The sequence below is a fragment of the Hydra vulgaris genome, chromosome 06, assembly GCF_038396675.1.
Source record: "Hydra vulgaris chromosome 06, alternate assembly HydraT2T_AEP".
Lineage (NCBI taxonomy): Eukaryota > Metazoa > Cnidaria > Hydrozoa > Anthoathecata > Hydridae > Hydra > Hydra vulgaris.
Window position 1 is genome coordinate 52,494,207 of NC_088925.1, and position 15,794 is coordinate 52,510,000.

Sequence of the window (15,794 nt, forward strand, 5' to 3'; positions counted from 1 at the left end):
AAATGTTTGGAATTTGCTCCATGTCTGGAAGTTTGTTATCTTAAAGACCAAAAAATGCTTTGGGCGCCCCTGTATGTATGTATGTATATATATGTATATATATATATATATATATATATATATATATATATATATATATATATATATATATATATATATATATATATATATATATATATATATATATATATATATATATATATATATATATATATATATATATATATATATATATATATATATATAATTAGATGCTTCTCTGGATAAACAAACATAAAGTTTTATATAAAACAGTGTGAAATTTTTGAAATAGCTTTTTTATAAAACTTTGTCTTAATAATAAAAAAGTTTCTACCATAGCAAAAGGCACACTACGTAAACGGAAGGCTAATTGCTGTTGCTAGGCATTATCAAGCCAACATACTTATAAACGAATCGTAAAACCTTTTGTAAACAATATAAATTACATCAGAGTATTATCGATAATTACGGTAATCACCTAAAAACTTGATAATTTATTCATTTTTGAAAATACTAAAGCTTGCACGGCATGGTACTTTTGGTACATATGGTACTTTTGATAAAATGACAACAACGAAAAACTCTCTAATATATCTGCTTTTGCATTTGTTTGTGAATAAATCATTTTTTTATTATATAACTCATAATTAGTTTTTTGATAATCGATCATTTAAAATTTTATAAATTTGACATCTTAAAAGTTTATTTAATTTTCAGAGATAAATAGTTTGAGCTAGCAATGACTAAATATTAGGTATTTATAATATAATTTTTTTTTTGGTAAGTTGTTGCTTTCTATACATTTTTATACGCTGCTTATTATTTTGAACAAATATGTTTACATAATATTTTGTCGAATTGACTTCCTCTATAATTGTTTTTGTTACTTTTTTCGCCATTAATGTAATAATTTCTTCATACACAGTTTTGGTTAGGTAAGAAACAGAGTGTTTTTTCCTGAACATTTCTGTATGTGCTCTTTAAGAAACGGATCGAATTCAGCAATTAAGTAAATATGTTAGTTGTATATTTACTTATTTAACTACTATATTTTAGTTGCATACTTATATATTTTAGTTGCATACTAATATATTTTAGTTGCATACTTATATATTTAAGTTTCATATTTAATACAACATGCGTACAAAGTAGTTTGCTAAACATACGCTTTAGTTACCGATTTACATTTAATTTATTTTTTATCTTCTAACTTATTTAAAATATATATTAGTGTGTGTGTTTGTGTGTGTGTGTGTGTGTGTGTGTGTGTGTGTGTGTGTGTGTGTGTGTGTGTGTGTATATATATATTAGTGAATTTAAGGCATATCCAAAATATCTGCCAAATATTCTATTCCCAGTAAACGCAGATTGGTTTAGAATTGGTCAATATTTAGTCGAAATCGGTCGAAAAATAGATAAAACGTTTAGCGACCTATTATTGACTAAAAAATGACGCCTGATTTGAAATATATATTTCAAACTTTTTTAAATATACGTTTACTAAACGTCGATCTATATTTAGAATATCGACTTATATTAGTCAATATTGTAAACCTTTAATCTACCTAAATTAAACGTAAACATTTATAGATTTAAAATCTACGCTTTAAATCTTTTAATTTATACGTTTATTAAACGTCAATCAAACGCTTACAATATTGACTAATATAAGTTGTTATTCTAAAGGTTTGATCGACGTTTAATAAACGTTTATTATATTATAATATAGTAATATAGCCATTGGTCAGAAGACTCACATAACAGCATAAGTCACGCGGTTTAAATAGGCATAATTACAACAAAATAAAAAAAATTATTAAAAAGTTACTTTTTATTGGCTAAATAATTAATTTAGATGCGTTTACATGATTTACTTCCTTATAACAACTGAAAGCAAAACGACTGATTAATAAATAATAAACGAGTGTCAGGAGCTAAAAAGTTAAAAATCTCTTTTATAAGTAATCTTTGACTTAATCCTAATGTAAACTTTTATTTCCTGCTGAGACTATATTTAAAAAATATTTGATAAAAATTTTTTAATATAATATTTCCACTGCCAAAAGCTTGATCATTCAATTTTTATTAATTATCGAAACATAAACAAGTATAGTGCACGAACATTTATCTAAATGCCTACTATATGAAAATGTTTTATATAAATTTATATCTTTATGAATATTTTTATATAATAAAAGTATAAGTAGTGTAGTATAAAAGTTTATAAATATATTATAATAGTTATAAAAAATATAAAAAATAAGACCATGTCTTTTATAACTATATCTTATTTATAACTCTCATTACTTTTACAACTATATCCTATTTATAAACTTCACGACTTATATAGCTTTTACATAAAGTTAAAAAGTTGTAACGTAATTTTAACTTATATTAGTTTTAAAACTTAAATAAATTAAATTTACGTTAACTAAATCAAAGAAACTAATAGACAAGTTTAATATACGTTTACTTAGACTAAATCTAAACGCTTTATATACGTTAATTAGATTAGATTTAAACGTAAATTAAACCAAATCTTTACGCTTTATATACGTAAACAATCCTATAATAGACGTCTAAAATACGTTTGAATATAGACGTTTTATGAATGTTTGTTTTAAACGTTAATCTGGATTTCATTCTAAACGGATAATTGGCCAAATCTGAACGTTTTGTTGAAACGTTGTTTAAACGTTTAGTAGACGTTTGTGTGTATACTGGGAAGATATTGTTTCCTACTATCAGAAAAACAGTGTATTATTTGATTCACTTATCTAATTTTTTTGTATACATTTAATTTTTATTTATTTATGATATTGTAATTAATTATTTGTGTTTACAATATTTGTAAAACAACCAATTTTTTTATATACTTTTAATGATTGGTTTTAAAAATAGTATTTTTAAATGAAGTATAAACGGGTGGTACCAGGTGCGACTTTACAACATAGCACATATATACATAAATAAAACATTTTTAACATAGCACTACTGATGAAAATAGTGAAAGGCCTCTATTGCTTTTTTTTATCATTTATATATTTATTTAAAAGAAATAAATCTTTTTTCAAATTTCAAAAATTCAATTATTGTTTTTTTTGCTTGGCATACCTTTTTCCATTATATATATAAATATATATATATATATATATATATATATATATATATATATATATATCATATATATATATATATATATATATATATATATATATATATATATATATATATATATATGTATGTATGTATGTATGTATGTATGTATGTATGTATGTATGTATGTATGTACGTATGTATGTATGTATGTATGTATGTATGTATGTATGTATGTATGTATGTATGTATGTATGTATGTATGTATGAATGTATGTATGTATGTATGTATGTATGTATGTATGTATGTATGTATGTATGTATGTATGTATGTATGTATGTATGTATGTATGTATGTATGTATGTATGTATGTATGTATGTATGTATGTATGTATGTATGTATGTATGTATGTATGTATGTATGTATGTATGTATGTATGTATGTATGTATGTATACATATATACATAAATAAAAAAAATTATAGGGGAGAGTTGCTGGTATTTAACAAAGATTAACAAAATAATTTTTGTACAGATATCTTACTGATAGAGAGCATCGTGTTAGCTATGTGGAATAATATTATCGTTTTCATTATGTGGAATATTTAGTGGTAAGATTGTAAGATAATAATGTAATATTAACGATTAGTTAAATTTTTTTATAGAACTGAACCTTTTTTAATATAAATTATGCCAGTTGCAATTAGAAGCGTTTCAAGTAAAAAATACCTTGATGGACGTGGCGGCGAGTCAAATCCATTGTTGACAGATCGAGATCCACGTGGTGATATTTTTCTTAGTTGGATCATTGAACCTTTGCCGAATGGTAACTACGCTATTAAAAGCGTCTCTAGCAACAAATATTTAGATGGAAGATGTAATGAATGCGATCCTCTTCTTACAAATCGAAACCCAATTGGGGATAACTTTCTTCAATGGCAATTCGAAAAAGTAAATGATAGAGATCAATACGCCATCAAAAGTGTTTCAAGTGGAAAATACCTTGACGGAAGAAATCATGAATCTGATCCACTTTTAACTATTGGTAAACCTCAATGCGATATTTTTCATAAATGGACATTAGAGTACACATTATAAAAAAACATTCATAAATATACCAAAATTTATAAATTTTACAAATAAATAATACTGTATAGCGTAGCATAATATTCATTTAATAATAATGGCACAACACAAGTACTCTTTTTATCCTTTTTTTTTAATAAAGTTTTTTAAATAAAGTCTTGTATTTATTTATTTAGTAGTGTTTAACCATTGTTCTTATTTTATCAAAATTAAACTTCGTTATTAAACTTCTTTTTTTTTTTTTTTTTGACATCTTCACTTTTTTTTTTTTTGACATCAACAAGGCTGCAAGCAACCACTATTAGAATCGAATGTTACAAGAAGAAAAAAGATGAAGTTTATAGAGCAAGATAACAACTGACAGGCGGTTTATAAGATTGCAAATTATATTATATAAATTATAGAAAATAAGATAAAGGAAACTCAAAAACCTTGGAGGAAGACTAATGGGACGGTAGTTAGACGAGTCAGATTGCTCTAGAAGTTTTGAAAATAAGGATAATAGATGCCGCTTTCCAACAGGACGGAAAACAAGAATCTGGTAAGCATTTGTTAAATTGTTTTGAAAGTATAGACGATTTCTCCAGAGAACACTTTTGCAAGCGGGAAATTAATTTGGATACAAAAGCTGGAATGATACGAAAGTCAGGCAATGAACTAACCTGTTTGTTGGCTAAAGTCACCAATAACAATGATATTGGCTGAAGGAAAAAGAGGACGTGGTCAATTTGATCAAAAATTGTATCGAAAAGAGTAGATATAGAACAGAGAGAAAGCCGATAAAATGAAGTTTTGCTAAACGAAAGCACATAAAAGAATAGTGTATTTAAACTTAGTTGTCCGACAAATGGGTGGAATTTTAAAAATGTTGATTCCCAGGCCAACTATATGACTATTGGAGTCATATAGTTGGCCTAGGAAAATAATCTTCCTTTAATTACGAATTAAAGGAAGATAATCATCAACACTAAAATTACAAGATGAGACAACTTAACTCAAATTAGTCTCACAAAAAGCAAGTAGGTCTGGTGAACTTTGCAAGAGATAAGACTTAACAGAAGAAAAATTTACTTCGAAGACCACGAATATGAGTGAATAATAAGTTTAGCGAACTTGGTGATGATATTGTTTTTTTGTAGTTTTTGATACTTTAGTCTTTTTCGAATTTGTTAAAGAACTTAACTCAAAACATTGATAGTACTTATTACACTATCTAATAGCCCAAGCAATTGCCTCATTACTATTAATAAACCCTGAGCCGTAACAAAGGGCTCCTAATGTGGCCACGACAATGCTCACCAAAATTACGAACAAGAACAACATCCATGCGCAACATGGCACTTTTAGTGCTTTGATATTTATATATAGATACAACTGTTGATGGAAACAGCCTCTCTGAGAGTGACCATAGAGTTCGGGAAACCTGACTACCAGCCGGCCTTAGAACCATAAAACTGAGTTTTAGAGCTTTATCCTCATTAGGAGATAATACAATGAGTTACCTAGTCATGTAAACAAAGACACAGACAAAACCCATACAATGAGTTAAGAAGATCCAGCATTCAATATTCTAAACTGGAAACAATGTATTAAAAATATATCTTCGCCAGCCTAATAGATAAAGAAAAGGTGCAAGGCTGGTTAACAGATAAAATCTGTTTGCCCCTTAAGAATTAAAAAAAATAATTGTACAATGTTTTTATGGAGTATTGTCAAACAACAAAATGCCCTCGCTTAAAAGTCCTATAGGAACTATAGGATTTATTAACTATAAACAGTTTTTAACCTATGCGTTTTAATTTAATGGGGTTTAAGTCTAAAAAATTTTTTGTTTCCAATCCTTGTAGGATCATATTATTACTTTTTGACTTGGGTGGGTTTCGAGAATTTACTAATTCTGAGATTCGGGATTGGCTAATCAAATTTCGAGATTTCCCAAAAAATCCTCGAACCATTTGACATTTTTATTTATAGATTTCATCAATACTATAACGAAACTTTTCAAAGGTTCAAAGGATAAAAACTGTTTAAAGTAAATTCAATTTTTAAAATAATGCTGTTTTTAACAAACTACTCAAGCGATAAGCAAAAAGTTTTACGTAAAGAGTTTACGTAAAGATTATCTTTTAAATTTGGCTAAAACATAATTTAAAAAAAAACTTGATAAAATTTTATATACATAGAACATTTTATTGCTTCTAAGAATACAACTAGCGATTATAAATACAAAGTACATACGCGAGAAAACGGCAGTCTGATTTAAAAAGGTTTTAAGAAGTGATCAATTATTGATCATTTATAAGAATCGCAATTTGGCTTCATAATAAGCAAAGAAGACCAAAAATCAGAAGAAAGAAAAAGGTTTTATATGAAGGATCAGAATACACGACAATTACTTCCAGTGTTTCTCAATTATCAATACTGAGTTCACTTTTTTTTTGCTATATTTGCCAATTGATATAAACTTAAAACTTAAAAAATACAAAATTTTGACATCTGCAAACATGAGTGTATGTATTGATGTAAGTAGAAAAGAGAAGCGACCCTAATATTGAAGCCTGAGGAACTCTAAAGGTAAAACTAACTAAACTTACTGTTGATACTATATCAACGCATACAAACTACTGTCAATTACGTAAATAGCTTTTTAGTTAATTTAAAACGCTGCCGTTTATTCCACAAAGCTTTATTTTGTTCTTTTATATGTATATTTTTAAATTTGCACTTTAAAAGATTCTAAAGTTCTTTCATTAAAAATATGTTGAAAACAAACTTGGTATATGTTTGGTGATGATTTCATGTCAATATTAAAGGGAAAGAAAACAAGCAAGTAGTCAGAAACGTCTTTTTTAATAATTCTTTTTTTAATAGATTTGTTTACTAAATTAGTAGCTATAATATTATCAATGAGGAAGTCGTTGATTGATCAATTCTTATTTGTTTCTTAATTAAAAGAACCATGGCATTATCAAATACACTGCTCATTGTTATTTTTACTTCAGATTTTTTTTAACCACTCTTTTGAGCAGGTTGACATGAAATAAAACAATTGAAAACGAATTTAAATTGCATCTTTTTTCATTTTTTGACCATTTTTCTAAATATTTAAAACCTTCAAAAAATGAGGGGTCCTAAACTGTATGTGGCTTAATTTTTTGAGCATCAAAATATATTTTGATAAAATTTGAAACCTAATTACAATTTATGTTTAAATTCAAGATAAAGAATTTTTTTTTTCAAAAAATAATTTCCCTCAATCGGGGGGATGCAGGGGTCATTTTTCAAGGATATTCCTGTCCCTGTGATCTGACTGCCATGATTTTTACCAAAAATTTATCATTTTGATGAATATTAGCAAAATAATAGTTTCAATTATCTTCTTGTCAAAAATCTATTAGGAATGCAACAAATTTTCCATCTCTACTGGCACACACAAACCATGAATAAATCTCCGATAACAAAATCAGACAAATGAAATGCCACAAACAGTATTTTAAAAACTATAATGTTACAAAAATAAAAAATAGGTATTTTTTCAATATAAATATATTCTTGAAAAATCTTCTTATAATCTCGTTGAACTGTATTCAACAACCATAGCTCTTAGCTTTTCACCGTGATGGACGTTTTTCTTAGATACAACGAACCTTTTCAGTGTCTTGTTTAAGTTTTTATGCACTGCTTCAGATGTTTGTTCTGATGTAATACCAAGCGGGATTTTCTGTCTATCGAGATACTCCTTGAGAAGGAACTTGATTATGTGAAGCTTCTATCCAAGTGAAATTTTCATTGCGAATACATCATGGGCATATACTTTTAAGTGAAGCATGGACTCCACAAACTTGTCTATTTTTTCTTTGTAGGATATATCGAGTTTCATCCCAAACAGCATTCAGCGACAAAATCAAACAAAATTTAACCAAATAATAACTTGCTGAAAATAATAGTATTAACATTTCGTGTCTCCTAATTTTATTTAGACTGGTAGGTCAGTAGTCCCCTATTTGCACTAATTGAATTAAAAAACTTTCTAAGAAGCATTTTAAAAAAATTAAAAAGCAATGAAGTACCTTCTTTAAACATCCTCAGGGTTTCAATACATTCCAGATATTCAATTGGAGAATAAAGGGTTAATTTCGTTCAATGATGTTTAAACTTTGGCACAGTTAGGTCCATCAAAACCACCACCATTATAGCCATGTCTGATAACCATTTTCTTTTCAAGAAACTCTTTCTGATTTTTATCAGTGAAGAGGAGATCAATAGTTTTACTAACTAAATATAATATTCAGGTGGTGGAATTATGTTGATAATTTCTTCAGTCAATTTCTCATCCGACAAACATGGATAAGTAACATTTTTTTAATATTGCATCTGTATACGAGGTCTATCATCAAATTGGTATTTTTTGAATTCATCTGCTAGTGAACCGAAAGTCCGAAAAATAACTTATAGGTATCCGAAAAATAACTTTTAGGTATTGTTTACTTTTAGGTATTGCTTACTTAAAATATAAAATATAAGTGAAATAAGATACTTACTGATAATCCAATGATGATGTTGATCAATTTGAGGTCAGAAGCTAAGGTAAACTTCAATTGATTGAGTTGAAGGAGTTGGAAAAGTGTTTTCAGATTGTGATGATTCTCTTCTACGTTTCGAACTATGCCTAAGATAATCACTTTGTTAACCCCTGTGTACTTCTGGTTTCTTGGTTGAAAATCTAATACTGATGGGTCAAACACGTTCATGACAATCTTTAGAGATCCCTGCCCTCCATCAATACCAACACGTACAAAAGAATTAAAAATATCTATTTTTCTGAAGGAACAAAATTCAGTTACAAGCATAGATAGGTCAGTACAATAAACAATATCTTTTTCAAAATATTTTTTACCGGTCTTGAGCTGACATTTTATTACATCGTAAAACCTATTCAATTAGCGTGACCTGTTCGTAACTTCAGCATAAGTGTTCTCCTGTATTCCAGATCGTCCAACATCTTTTCTTATCTCCTTCATTATTCCTAACACTGCACAATTTGGAAGATCATGGTTTATCTTCAAGTTCATGATTGTTTCAGTTCTTATATGTCTTATAGGTGATCGGTCTTTGTATACTTTAAAAGGAAGAGCTTTTCTTCCTATTGCAAGTTTTATTTTTTTAGTATCACCAACAACAGATATTTTTTTAGCGTACAAGAAACAACTCTGTCAGCGATATTTTGATTCTTTGAAGCAATTAAGACGTGAAGATTTTGGATAGTGTTTTTTTTTTGCTGCAAGGGTGCTGAATACCAGGACCAACATACACAGGACACAACATTTGACAGCATTCTGAGCAAAATGAATTTCTTTTTTCGAATGTAATCTTTTCAGATTCTATGTAGGTGAATTCAGAAAGATTAAGTGTGTTATTACTTTTAGTACACTACCCAAGGCAGCAAATAGCACAATTGCGGTTACCATCTTTTTGTTTAATTCTTCCCAACTTTTTAACTTGATAACGACCATTTATCCAGGAAGTCTCCACAGCTTTACTGATAGCTTTACCTTTCTGTTTTAAATATAAGTTTGTCTTGCAGTTTCCACAAATTCCAGACGGATGAGAACTTAGGCTCAGACTTAACCCAGGGTCCACAAAGTCTCTGATCAGATGAATTAATGAATCGTTCTTCTCCAAAGATAGACATTTTTTGTCTTTATTGATACAACAGAGACATATCCATCTCCTATTTTCTGCATGAGATCATGCTTTTTGCAGACTCATTTTGCACATAAACGTTTTTATTTAGTATTTTCTGTATTAGATTTTTAAAATTTTATAAATCAATACTCTAACAAATTGTTTAATTTAAACAAATTATCAGACAATTGACGTAGTTTATTGAGACTAATTTGTCTAAATTATCGTATTTATGCCATTAGTTTGATATAAGATCATTTGTAATTAGTCTCTAAATAAAATTAACTTCAATTTCAGGCACAAACCACGTGATTTGCAAACAAGAGTAGAAACACCCTTGAAAAACGCCTTTTGCATCCCCCTGGTTGAGGGAAAGTAATTTTTGAAAAGAAACAAAACATTATCTTGAATCCCATCATAAATGTGTGGCCGTGGCGTGCCGTGTGGCCGTAGCGTAGTGGTTAGAACGCTTGCTTTATAAGCAGGAGACCCAGGTTCGAAACGAGCTCTGGACATATTTTCGCGTCACGGTAAGGAAGGAGGCGTGAACTTCCTGGTTAAATACACTTCCGCGGTGCTCTGTGACACGACCGTTAGGACTTGTTGGGGCACCTAAAATAAAAATAAATAAATAAATTGTAATTAGGCTTCAAACTTTATCAAGATATATTTTGACGCTCAAAAGATACAGCCACATAAAGTTTAGGACCCCCTCATTTTTTGAAGGTTTTAAATATTTAGAAAAATGGTCAAAAAATGAAAAAAAGATGCGTTTTTAATTCATTTTCTTTCATGTCAACCTTCTCGAAGGAGTGGTTTAAAAAAATCTGAAGTAAAAATAACTTCAACTTAAAACCTCTATAAAAGAGCAATGAATAGGATATTATAAAACTTTTTTATTTTAGATCTTGCATAATATTATAATAGCATAAACTTAAATTGCCAATTAAGTAGGCAATAGAGGTGTAGTGGAAGAGCGTTTGCTTTATAAGCGAGAAGTTCCGAGTTTGATAACAACCACATTCCTGACAGTACCACGCTCAGCTTGTTTCTTTATGCAGCAGCCTTGTTCGTCAAGGTTTGTGTTTCGAAGTTATAGAGTTGAGAGAGGGTTGTAAACACAATTAAAGTAGTCTCCTTAATTGTAGTGATCTTCTTGACCTTCTTGACCAAGGTGGAAGTTGATTATTTTCATTATGCACAAAATAATTATCTTTTAAAAAACAGCAACAACAGAACTTACAAACATTGGTTATATAAATTTATTACTATTAGATATCACAGTTATTATATGCTCACAAGAAACTTTGAAAGAAAAAGCGAACAAATTATTACTATAAAGGTTTATATTATGTGCTGCCGAAATATTTAGTTCAACTTTTAACAACGTTTTTGTGCAGTATCGTGTTTATGCTATTACTGAGGCTTTGCACATGAACAAAATAGGGGAAGTTGGGGCACAGTGGATTGGATTTCTTTATTTTATAAATTGAGCAAAAGTTAAAGTATATACTTTATTTTTTAAGGCGGAAGGATTGAGATATATGTACTTCATGAAAAGAAATCATTAAAACCAAAATATTTATTATTTTACGGCTCAAAGAAAGGTTTAAAGTGAGTTGTGTTACGTGGTTTACTGTGCCCCAATACTGGGGCACAGTGAATCAATAAACACAGCTTTAAATTAATGATTGCGAATAGGAGCATGGTCAAATAACTTTGAGGCTGAGGGAGTAAAGACACAGAACACTATACTTTTAGCATACTTTTATTAGTTATATTAGTATAAAATCGAAATAATAGACATTTTGAAAATTGAGAAGAAAAACAAAAGAATTTCATTGATAGCAAAACTTATAAAAATATAAAAAAATTAAAAACTTGCTCAAATATTATAATTTATAACTTGAAACTAATAAATTCATTTTAATGTAGTTTGTTTGTTAAATATGCATGAATTTAACTTTAAGATCATTAATGAGCCATAGTGAATCAACCGATTTACTGTACTCCGATTCATGGTGCCCCACCATAACATATTAAGTTTAAGTCTAATTTCTTGGGACGTGAGTGTTGTTAAAGGAAATGCTAAACTACTAAAATGAAGCATAAATATCAATAATCTGAATGAAAAACTTCAACTTTTAAAATTATTTCTACCATCATCTCCATAATAAACATAAGGAAGTTAAAAAAACTTAATTTAGTTAGCCAAAAACAAAAATTAACTACTAAAAACCGGTAGTCGAAAATTATGTGGTAACAACTATAAATAAAGATTGCTGATATCTGAGAATATAAAACGATTACATTGTCAAGATGAATAAAATTCTGATCTTTGAGAATATGCCTAATTATTCACTGTGACTCTCAATACATTGTACCCCAACTTCCCCTACTGATTAAAACTCATTGGCAACAAAAATATATACTGTGAACAACTACTTCAGTGAAATCTTTTATTGTATACTAATTGAAGAATTGTTTGTATAATACTTGGATCAAAGATATTCACAACAATAAATTCCGAAAAAAATACATTTATTACATGGTTACTTGAAGTAGTTGTACCAGCTAAATATTGGAAGACAACATGTTTTATTGTTAGATAATTATGTAACACATGCCACCTTTAAAATCACGACAGATATTGTGCAAAGATTTGTTACAATACCTTTGATAATAAGCTTAGGAAACTAAACTTTTAAGAGGTGCCAAATTGATAATATATTTACAACTTTATAAACATAAAACACATTTCTAAAAAAGAAAGGTGAATGCTGCTGGGACAAAAATCAATAAAAAGTAAGTTTTTACCCCCACGTAGTGGTCAAATACCAAGCCTTAACTTCAACCAACCGGTCAAATATCTCTGAAAGTTTATTATAAATTTTTAGAAAGGTAAAAACTAGTTATAACCATTGTAATATGGTTAAAAGTTCGTAGTATTGTTGAAAGTTCGTAATATGGTTGAATGTTGTAAAGCATTTTAAAGTTTGGTTGTTGCTATCAATAAATGAGAAGGGTACAACAGATTCCATCCATAAGATTCATATTTGCAGACCAAAATGTAATAAGTACGGTACTTTTGTTTACAGATGAACAGTTGGTTCCTGTGAAGTTTGAGTTATCGATAATTAAATTTGTTACTTCCACTTTTAACTTCTTCTTTTCTTAACTTCTTCCAGTTCAAGTTGCTTTTTAATAGCTTTTTTTAAACTTAATGGTTTAAATGTTTAAATTTATCAAGAAATAAACTTGCCAAATAAATTACTGATATAAAAATAAACAAATTATTCACAACAAACTCGCTCAAAAGAAGCCGCCGACCTTGTATCTGATTTATCTTCTTGGAAAGTTTGGATCTTGCAAACGCTTGTAAATTTTAATCCAAATCAAGTTCAGTTATTTACTGCTAACAATTATAGCAATATTGTTAATATTCCTATATTAACGAGTAGCAGCGATTGAGTTCTTTACTTTACACCTTTATAAATTATCGTTCACTACTGACCTAAAACGGAAACCATATATACAATTCATTGCAAAATTTTTTTTTTCACTTCTTAGCTGAAGCATGAGCCTCTATCCTATTTTCGTACGATTGCATCTGTTTCTCTTTTTAATAAATAATACTCGTCGCTGAAAAGTTGTTTTCATCTAGTTTTTATTTCTGTGAACATCGGTGCTTTGGAACTCTTTCTCATCTTCATGTTTTTCTGACAATACAGTTTTTAAATCTTCTCTTAATTGCTCACTTTATTGTTTTCTGTTGACTCCCATTTTAATTAGTGGTTGGTTTAGCCTTGTTAGGAGTGAATTTGTTTAAAAAAAATAAAAGTTTAGGGGCTAATTGCGCCTGTTTTTACTCTTTGAGCTCTGTAGCTCTAACGACAAAATTTTTTGTAAATATCAAAGCGCAGTCTTAGAGAGAATAAATTTAGGTAACACTTTTAACTTGTATTCATCATAAAAAAATTTTCTTAGAGCCCTTTTGGGGCCTCAAAATCTTACTCCATCCCGGGGTATGTTGGCGCAAATTATAAAAATGATTATTAATGTACTATTAAGTGCAAAAATTATAGAAATTACAGATCCTGAGAAACGGCAACTATTGAAAAAAAGTCTGACTGGAAATAGTAAACCAATTGTGACTGGAATTTTTACAATTTTTTTTTTTCATACGACTAACTATTTTCTTTGTAAAGTAAAAAGGAAGCAATATTCCATAAGTTACGTTTTTTTCGAAAAAACACATAAATCCCAATATCTTATACGTGCATGCGCGAATCTTAACAATTCTATAATGATTGATGAAACGGTCAATTAGAAAGGTTCTATGTAATTTTTGTCACCTTCGAATGAAAGGTTCTGAATATAAACGCAGTTTGTTAACTTACCCCTGCTGCCAACTCGCCCCGGTCTTCCCTATTAACATTGCTTTCTTTTTCGAATTCAAAGCTTCAGTTTGTCTAGTTCTGTATTGGTGACCATTACACTATATCAGGAAAACATTATTTATTTGCAACAATGCTTTAAATCTTCTTTTAAAACGATTTTCAAACATTTATATCTATATTTAGTGATCAAACTTTACATTCATCCGATGTATTTATAAGATTTTTCCGAATTTTAAAGATTGTGAAATTCTTGTTTTGTATTTTTTATTTTTATATATTTTATGTACTTTTTTGTGTACTTTATTTTATGTACTTTTTTGTGTACTTTATTATATGTACGTTTTGTGTTTTTTATTTTTATATACTTCATGTACTATATATATTTTATATATGATATATAAATCAGGGCCGTCCTGAAGAGATTTTAATGTGGGAGGGGGAGGGGGAGGGGGAGGGGGAGAAGGAAGGTGACATAGCTGTTTTTGCCGACTAAAGCCCAAAAAAATTTTTGCCGAGTCACTTCTAAAAAAAGAAAAAAAAAAGTCCTCATTTGCCGACATTTGCCGACCACCTAAACTAAAGATCCTTGTTTAGTAAAGAAGTATTAAAAACTAAAGTGAAAACAATGAATATATTGAAGAATAAAAACTGAAGAAAAACAATAAATAAACAGAAGAAATAAAAAAAAAGTAAGAAGAAAAAATGTTCGTGATATATTCAAAAATGAAAAACATAAATAAGTTATTAAAAGAACAAATTTTATTAATTTATGTTGTTTGCATTTTTATATTGTCGTGTATTTCTATGTTTTGTTTATCCTGTCGAGTAATTTTGTGCATCAAATATATTTTGTAAGTTCTAATTTTGTAAAATTATAAGTAAGGCTGTAATTTTTGCAATTTTGTGGTTAAATAAATGGATTAAAAAAGATCCAATTTTGCCGACTCCAGTGTCCCATTTGCAGACTAATAAAATTCGTAGGGGGGCTAGACACCCCTACGCCCCCTCCTCGGGACGGCCCTGATAGAAATAATATATTTATATTTTATTTAATCTCAAACTTTTAAAAGTTTAAAAATATATTAGTCTTGCCTACCCAAATTATTATTAGATGTTTTTGTGATGGTTGCTATGTATTTTTTTAATATCATTTAAATATTTTATAATGCGTATTGATAAAATTTGCATACTTAAGAACGTATTTTCAATTTTTATTTACTAGTGTGAGTTGATTTTTGACCTTCATAATTTTTATTCTAATAGTGGCTAATATAGTTTAATTTTCAATTAGTTGAATTTTAATAAATTGATTTGTTATTAACTTTATTTAAAAATTAAAAGAAAGCTTTTTGTTATTACTGATCGTAATTTAACTTCGATCAGTAGTTACTAATTAGCGTCAATCATTACATATATACTAATTTCAGAAGTTTATTTATTTATTTGTTACATATTTATTAGTTAAGAAGTTTATTTAAACTCGTTCAGCTATGTTTAATCTTTTT

The 15,794-nt window shown here is 28.4% G+C and overlaps 1 protein-coding gene and 1 long non-coding RNA gene across 2 annotated transcripts in view; both read left to right on the forward strand.

Annotated features, from left to right (window-relative positions):
- Positions 1-348: 348 nt before the first annotated feature.
- On the forward strand, positions 349-4,359 carry LOC136081970 (uncharacterized). Its single transcript, XR_010639301.1, has 2 exons — positions 349-801; positions 3,784-4,359. It is a non-coding gene; the product is annotated as an uncharacterized LOC136081970 (long non-coding RNA).
- An 11,065-nt stretch (positions 4,360-15,424) lies between these two features.
- LOC100198973 (ropporin-1-like protein) overlaps positions 15,425-15,794 on the forward strand; it is a 3,705-nt gene continuing 3,335 nt past the window's right edge. The window contains exon 1 of the mRNA XM_065800439.1: positions 15,425-15,512. The gene's annotated coding sequence lies outside the window, so the exon portion shown is untranslated. The remainder of the gene's footprint in view (positions 15,513-15,794) is intronic.